Source organism: Dermacentor silvarum, chromosome 11 (assembly GCF_013339745.2).
Source record: "Dermacentor silvarum isolate Dsil-2018 chromosome 11, BIME_Dsil_1.4, whole genome shotgun sequence".
In the NCBI taxonomy this organism is placed as follows: Eukaryota; Metazoa; Arthropoda; class Arachnida; order Ixodida; family Ixodidae; genus Dermacentor; species Dermacentor silvarum.
In genome coordinates, this window is record NC_051164.1 from 51548552 (window position 1) to 51554551 (window position 6000).

The window sequence follows — 6000 nt, forward strand, 5'->3', positions numbered from 1 at the left end:
ATCAAGTAGTCCAAGCATACAAGCTGCATGTGTTAGCAGACGCGAGTCCAACAGCATACGGAGCGGCAGCATACTTGGTACTAGTGCACAACGATGGACCAAAAGAGTCAAGGCTACTGATAGCGAAAAGCCGTGTAGCCCCAATCAAAGAGCTAAGCTTAGCAAGACTTGAGCTAATGGCAGCGGTTATAGCATCAAGACTAAGCGACTACATCAAAGTCACTTCACCGAAAGAATTCAAGAAGCTGCCTGCTGGACCGACTAAATTATTGTACTTCATTGGATCAAAGGAACAAGCAAAAGGGATCCATTTGTTACCAACAGAGTCGCAGAAATAAGAGAGAAAACACTGCAAACGAGCTGGTCGTTCATTCAAGGGGAAGACAATCCGGCATATCTACTCACACGGGGTATAAGCGCAAAGACGTTAATGAACTCGAAAATGTGGTGGCATGTACCCGAATGGGTTACCTCAGTGGAGCCGGAAAGAGCAAGCGTGATTCGCATGAATGTACAGATGGACGATCAACACGAAGCGCAATGTCAGAGCGGCACAGAATCAGCAGAGAATGAACCAATCTTCGAAATCAAAAATTATTCATCATACGGGCGACTTCTAATAGTAACAGCATAGATATTGAGATTCATAGACAACGCAAGTAAAGAACATCATGAGGGGCCGTTAATAGGAAAAGAGGTAACTGCAGAAACATATTGGATACGACAAACACAAATAATACTCCGGAAAACAAGCAGCGATGCTAATTCAAGCACTAAACCCTTAAAATAAGTGGACAAGAAGTCTACTGTGTCGACAAATGACTCATAAGACTGAAAGGCTGCTTGCACTACAGCCAAGAATCAAGCCGGCACGTCATCGTACTTCCAAAGGACGAGTATTTCACAGAACTAGTGATAACGTCACGTTCATAAACTTATATTGCACGGCGGAGTTCAAGCTAACGCAACGGTGGGCTAAGTCCTGGATATTGCAAGGTCGCCAGGCTGTAAAAAGAGTTTTAAACAAATGCATAGTCTGCAAGAGGCACAACACAGGACCAGCCACTTAAACTACGCCTGCCCTCCCGGCGGACAGAGTCAACGAATCGGGGCCATTTGAAGTCACAGGAGTTGACTTCACCGGAACACTTCATGCGAAAAGCAAACACGAGATTGTAAAAGAATACGTAGTAATTTTCACCTGCGCGGTAACGAAAGGAGTACACTTGGCGATGCCCAACGACATGTCGACATCCAGTTTTTTACAAGCTTTCAGGCGATTCACCGCACGACGTGGTATACCTGTCATAATCTACTCGGACAACGCCAGAACCGTTACAAAGGCCGAGAAGGAAATCAACGGAATGATTGAAGCTGTTGGGCACGAACGGGTGAAGGATTACTGCACTATATGCCAAATACAATGGAAAACAATAGCCGAGTGTGCCCCTGGTGGGGAGGATTCTACGAACGTCTCATACGAAGCCTAAAGACATCGATGCGAAAAATAATCTCAAGAAAAACAACTTCAGTGGAGGAGCTACGCACAATTGTAGCAGAAGTTGAAGGAGCGCTCAACAATCGACCGTTAACTTACGTGTATGGCAAACCTAATGAGCCCATGCCACTGATTCCTGCAGACATCATACGCGGTCTCCAACAGCTTCAAGACGGCCAAAGAAGACCATACAACGAAGACGTTGAAGAAGCCTGGCGAAGTAGATGCAAACTAGTGAAAGCTTCGTGGAAGAGATGACATCAAGAATATCTCAAGGAAATAGGAGCTACTGTCAAAGCATGACACGACAATGCGAAACCATTGTCCCAAGGCGATGTGGATTTAATTGAATACCAGGGGTCCAAGAACATTTTGGAAAATGGGCGAAATTGAAAAAAGTTACCCTGGACACGAAGGAGTAACAAGAGCTTGCCTTCTTCGGACAGGCAACAAAGAGTTTCTCAGAAGATCTGTGAACATCTACCCTCTTGAAGAGTGCTTTCAAATAGCCTGCCAAAGCCTATCTCGGTGCAAGTTGGGCGGGTGGGAGCTTGTAAAATATCATCATCAAGATACTCGAAGACGAAGAGCAAGAGAACGGCTCCTTGGCCCGAGCGCGTGCTACTTCACTTCAATAAATCGTTCATGTTCGAAGCAGTCACAGGTCTCGATCGTTTTACCAGCCTCTTCTCGAGCTTCTTCGTTAGCGTACAGATTTCAGCCTCATAGATTCTCGTAAAGCTAGAACAGAATGATTGTGCCCTTCTTTGTACTATGGTAAAGATAACTGCCGGTCATTACGTGGGAGTGCCTGCCATGTGTGCTTAGGCCTCTTTGTTCTTTCAAAATATTTTTTCTTGCTCGTGACACGGCTGCTTTGTGATTACTTGGGCGATATTAAGCTACTCATGGGCGCTAATAATGAATAAGTATACGGTAAGAAAGTACAGCACGAATGCAAATTAAATAACAGTGCCAAAGGGAACAGGTAGCAGTAGTGTGCAAGTAGAATAAGAGGAGCGAAGGAGCTAGGTTCTTTGTCATTCACAATCAAATGAAATCAACTGACAATGAAGCCCAGGAAAGTATGTGCGAAAATCATTACTCCTTTAATTGAAACGCAGACATCATGGGATGAGGGAAATGATAGTGGGCGAACTGACGGCAAACTGACGGTTTGTGCACTTTCATTTTCCGTTTTCTTAGTATTTCAACATTTCAATAAAAGGAATGTTGAACTTACCTTGCGCTTTCCTGGGCTTCGTTGTCAATTGGCTTTATGTGGTTGCAACATGGAAATCGTGAACGGTTGCACTATTTTGAGCTGTCTTCTTTTGCGTTCTTCATTCATTTGCATTCGCGCAGTAATTACTTACCGTAATCATGAATGAACAAGCCCCTCAGCATGCTGTTCTCAAGTAGGGTATATCGTGTACACACCAGTAACGGCCGCACTCGTGCACTGCAAGGTCCGCAACCATACCTTGGAAGGCCTAATTTTGGGAAGAAAAAAGATACTAAAGTTGTAAACAGTTGCGCTTCACGCATATGACGCCCGCGATCTTCACAACCGGCCCAGCGCCCACGTGGAAGTAGCTACCCATGGTTTTTAGCACGTGGCGCCATGTTGTGCGCTATCAGCGAAATCTTCTTTTTTGTCCAGGTTGTCGTTTGCCAGCGCAATACGCCATTGCTTCGTCATACAAATGAAGAAGGCCAGCGAATGCATTCGTGGACGCTAGAAAACGTGCCAATACAATTACAGAAAAAAAAAAACATTTGTCGTTTCATTTTGCGAATGCGTGCCGAAAGTTCGAATTGGCCTACCCGTGTGTGGTCCGTACCCTGCCGAAAATTCGAAAAAAAAATGTGCGGGCTGGTACACGAGCGTATACGGTATGGATCGTTAAAAGATGCAAGCGAACATCGCACTACGCAGCTACTGCGATGTTCTAATAAGTGGTTCGTTATGAGAAAGGGAAAGGTTGGCGCAATCGTCTGCAGCCCTTGAGGGAGCACTGGCTCAGTACCAAGTTCAATTCTCCCTCCTATCTTCTACACTCTTCCACTTCCCCTCGAGCAGAAACATTCACAGTGCCGCCGCCCAGTTCTACAAGGTCGACCCGTGGTCGCTGACCACCTACAGTCCGGCGCTGAAGGCGGTCTCGGTGGCGACCGCTGCTCTCCAGTCGCCACTCTTCTACGGCGCTGGCACCGCAGCCATACGCTACGGCGGCCTGGGATTCGTGTACGCTACGCAGCTCGTGCGCAACATGGACGTTTTGGCGCTCCTTGACGCGGCGGCCGCCGGCAAATCGCTCGTGGCCGACGAGAAGGACCACCTGCTCGAGTCGTTCGACTGCTCCCACGCGGACGAGAAACAGCGGGCGTTTCCCCACCTGCCGGCGCTGTTCCTGGCTCACGCGGCGTACAATAAGGTACGGAACGCCGTGGGCAGTGTTCGCCATGCCAACAGCCCCCAGCTGTAGGGGCTTCCTTCCGCTCTGCACAAGTCCGTCCCGTCCGTAACCCCCGCAAGAACTGTCAATATAGCCACCTTCACGACCACCTCTATAATTATCAACATAGTCATGATCATTACCAAAACGATCATAATCATCACTATCATTATACACATAATTATCCCCGCGACCACCACTGCCACAGCCATGGCCATTATGTCAAGATAATCAAGAAACAAAGACGAAATATAGAGGGGAAACAGTGGTGTCCGAGCTCTAAAAATTTGGAATACGAGTTGAATAACTATTTTTCGAATCAAAGCGTTCTAGCCGGCCGTTTAATGTACCCGTTGTAAGTATTAGACCTGGGTCTGAGCCACGCGCTCCGAATTATGCTCAATTGAACGAACTTACAAGCCATCAGTACTTGCACGGAATAAAATATTTACTTTCCACCATTCCCATTTTCATTCCCTATTTCGAGAAGCAAAAGGTTGTATTTGGTGTAGACTCTATATTCGACATTCGTTATTCAATATTCGTACCCCCTATTTTTTTCGAAGTTTCGTATTCGATACAATGGTTCGAACACTGCTAAAAAGAACGCTTCGTTATGGTCAAGGGAAATCCACCGCTGAGGTTGTGGTCGGGCCAGATTACCTTTAATTAGGCCTGGTCTCCGAGATCGGGTGGCGCGTGCGGTTAGACAGCGCGCGCCGCGGGCTCTCGGATGCTATGGTTTAAGTGGAACTTGATTCTTTCAAAGGTGTACTGAGGAGCGATGCCGTGTGAGTTTAGACTGGTAACGTATTCTTTCAGAACTTGATTATCGAGCATGTGACGGAAAAAGTTTACCACGGGAGACGCACGTGACGTTAAATCGGAAGGAGAAAATTGGAGGACGCTTAAGCTTCGGCTTTATGAGTGAAACGCGATAGCGTTATCAAGACCCGTTCGCGTCGCATTTTTCTTTATGAGTAGGCTTCACTGCAACCCACAACGTGGGAAAGCAAGCTTACAAAGACCAAGGTTACACCGATCCCCTTAAAGTCGGCTTCACTTTTAAACACAAAGGCATTACTGGGAAGACATTTTACAGGGGCAACATAAGCCGTCTTATATCAAAATGTGAAGGCCCTGGGACCTTTTTTGTTACTTTATTAATTGTTTGCTCTTGCCCCGAGGCACGCGCGTGGCCAAAACTTGGAGGACGCTTTAGCATTCAAAGATCCCTGAATGCTTGTCGGGCTTCCCGGCAGCTGCAGATTTCTTTTTTCACCTTCGCCTCGGCGCGCCGCTACCGTTTAACGCTGCCGTGGAGGCGAGAGCCATCTGGATGGGTCTTTCGCAAGTAACCTACCCGAGGGCGCCGCTGTTGTTATCGTAGAAATGCTGGAAGAAGGGTTTATTTTGAGTTTCCTCGTAACAGAATTGTGTTTTCTCGTGCATTCAAATTACAATCCGACGCTATCATGTCTGTAGGTTGTAGTTAAAGCGTACTTTACGATTTTTCAGACGGACTTTACTTTGGGAAATTCAATTGTGTTCACTAATGCCTTGCGCCAAGTGGAGGGCCTGTATGGTCGGGGTGGGTCGGGATGAATTTCTCCGCCACGAACGCCGATGCCTACGGCGACGCCAGATTTTCTGCGACACGGGGCTCTTAACGCTGTCGCCGTTAAAATTGTACCTCACCGGGAGCAGTACGAAACTACAAAGTCCATACGAATCACTCAAAAACGAAGCTTCGTATAACTGAACAAAAATTCGTACTGTTCCTTTCAGCCTGGCAGATTTTCGCAGAACTTAATCTTTCCATATTCGGTCGGCCTGCGTTTCGAGTTGTCGATCAATGAGGCCTCACCCTGCAATTTTCTAGCCTCTAGATTAGCCCCAATGGCAGAGGGAAAGCCCCGGAAAGCGTTGGTCAGTATTAATTTCTCTTGAAGTACAAAGCGTATTTTTTTTTTTTTTGGGGGGGGGGGGGGGGAGGAGCCCGTACATGGTTTCCCTTTGGAGTTTTGTCTTACTCTAGGGTGG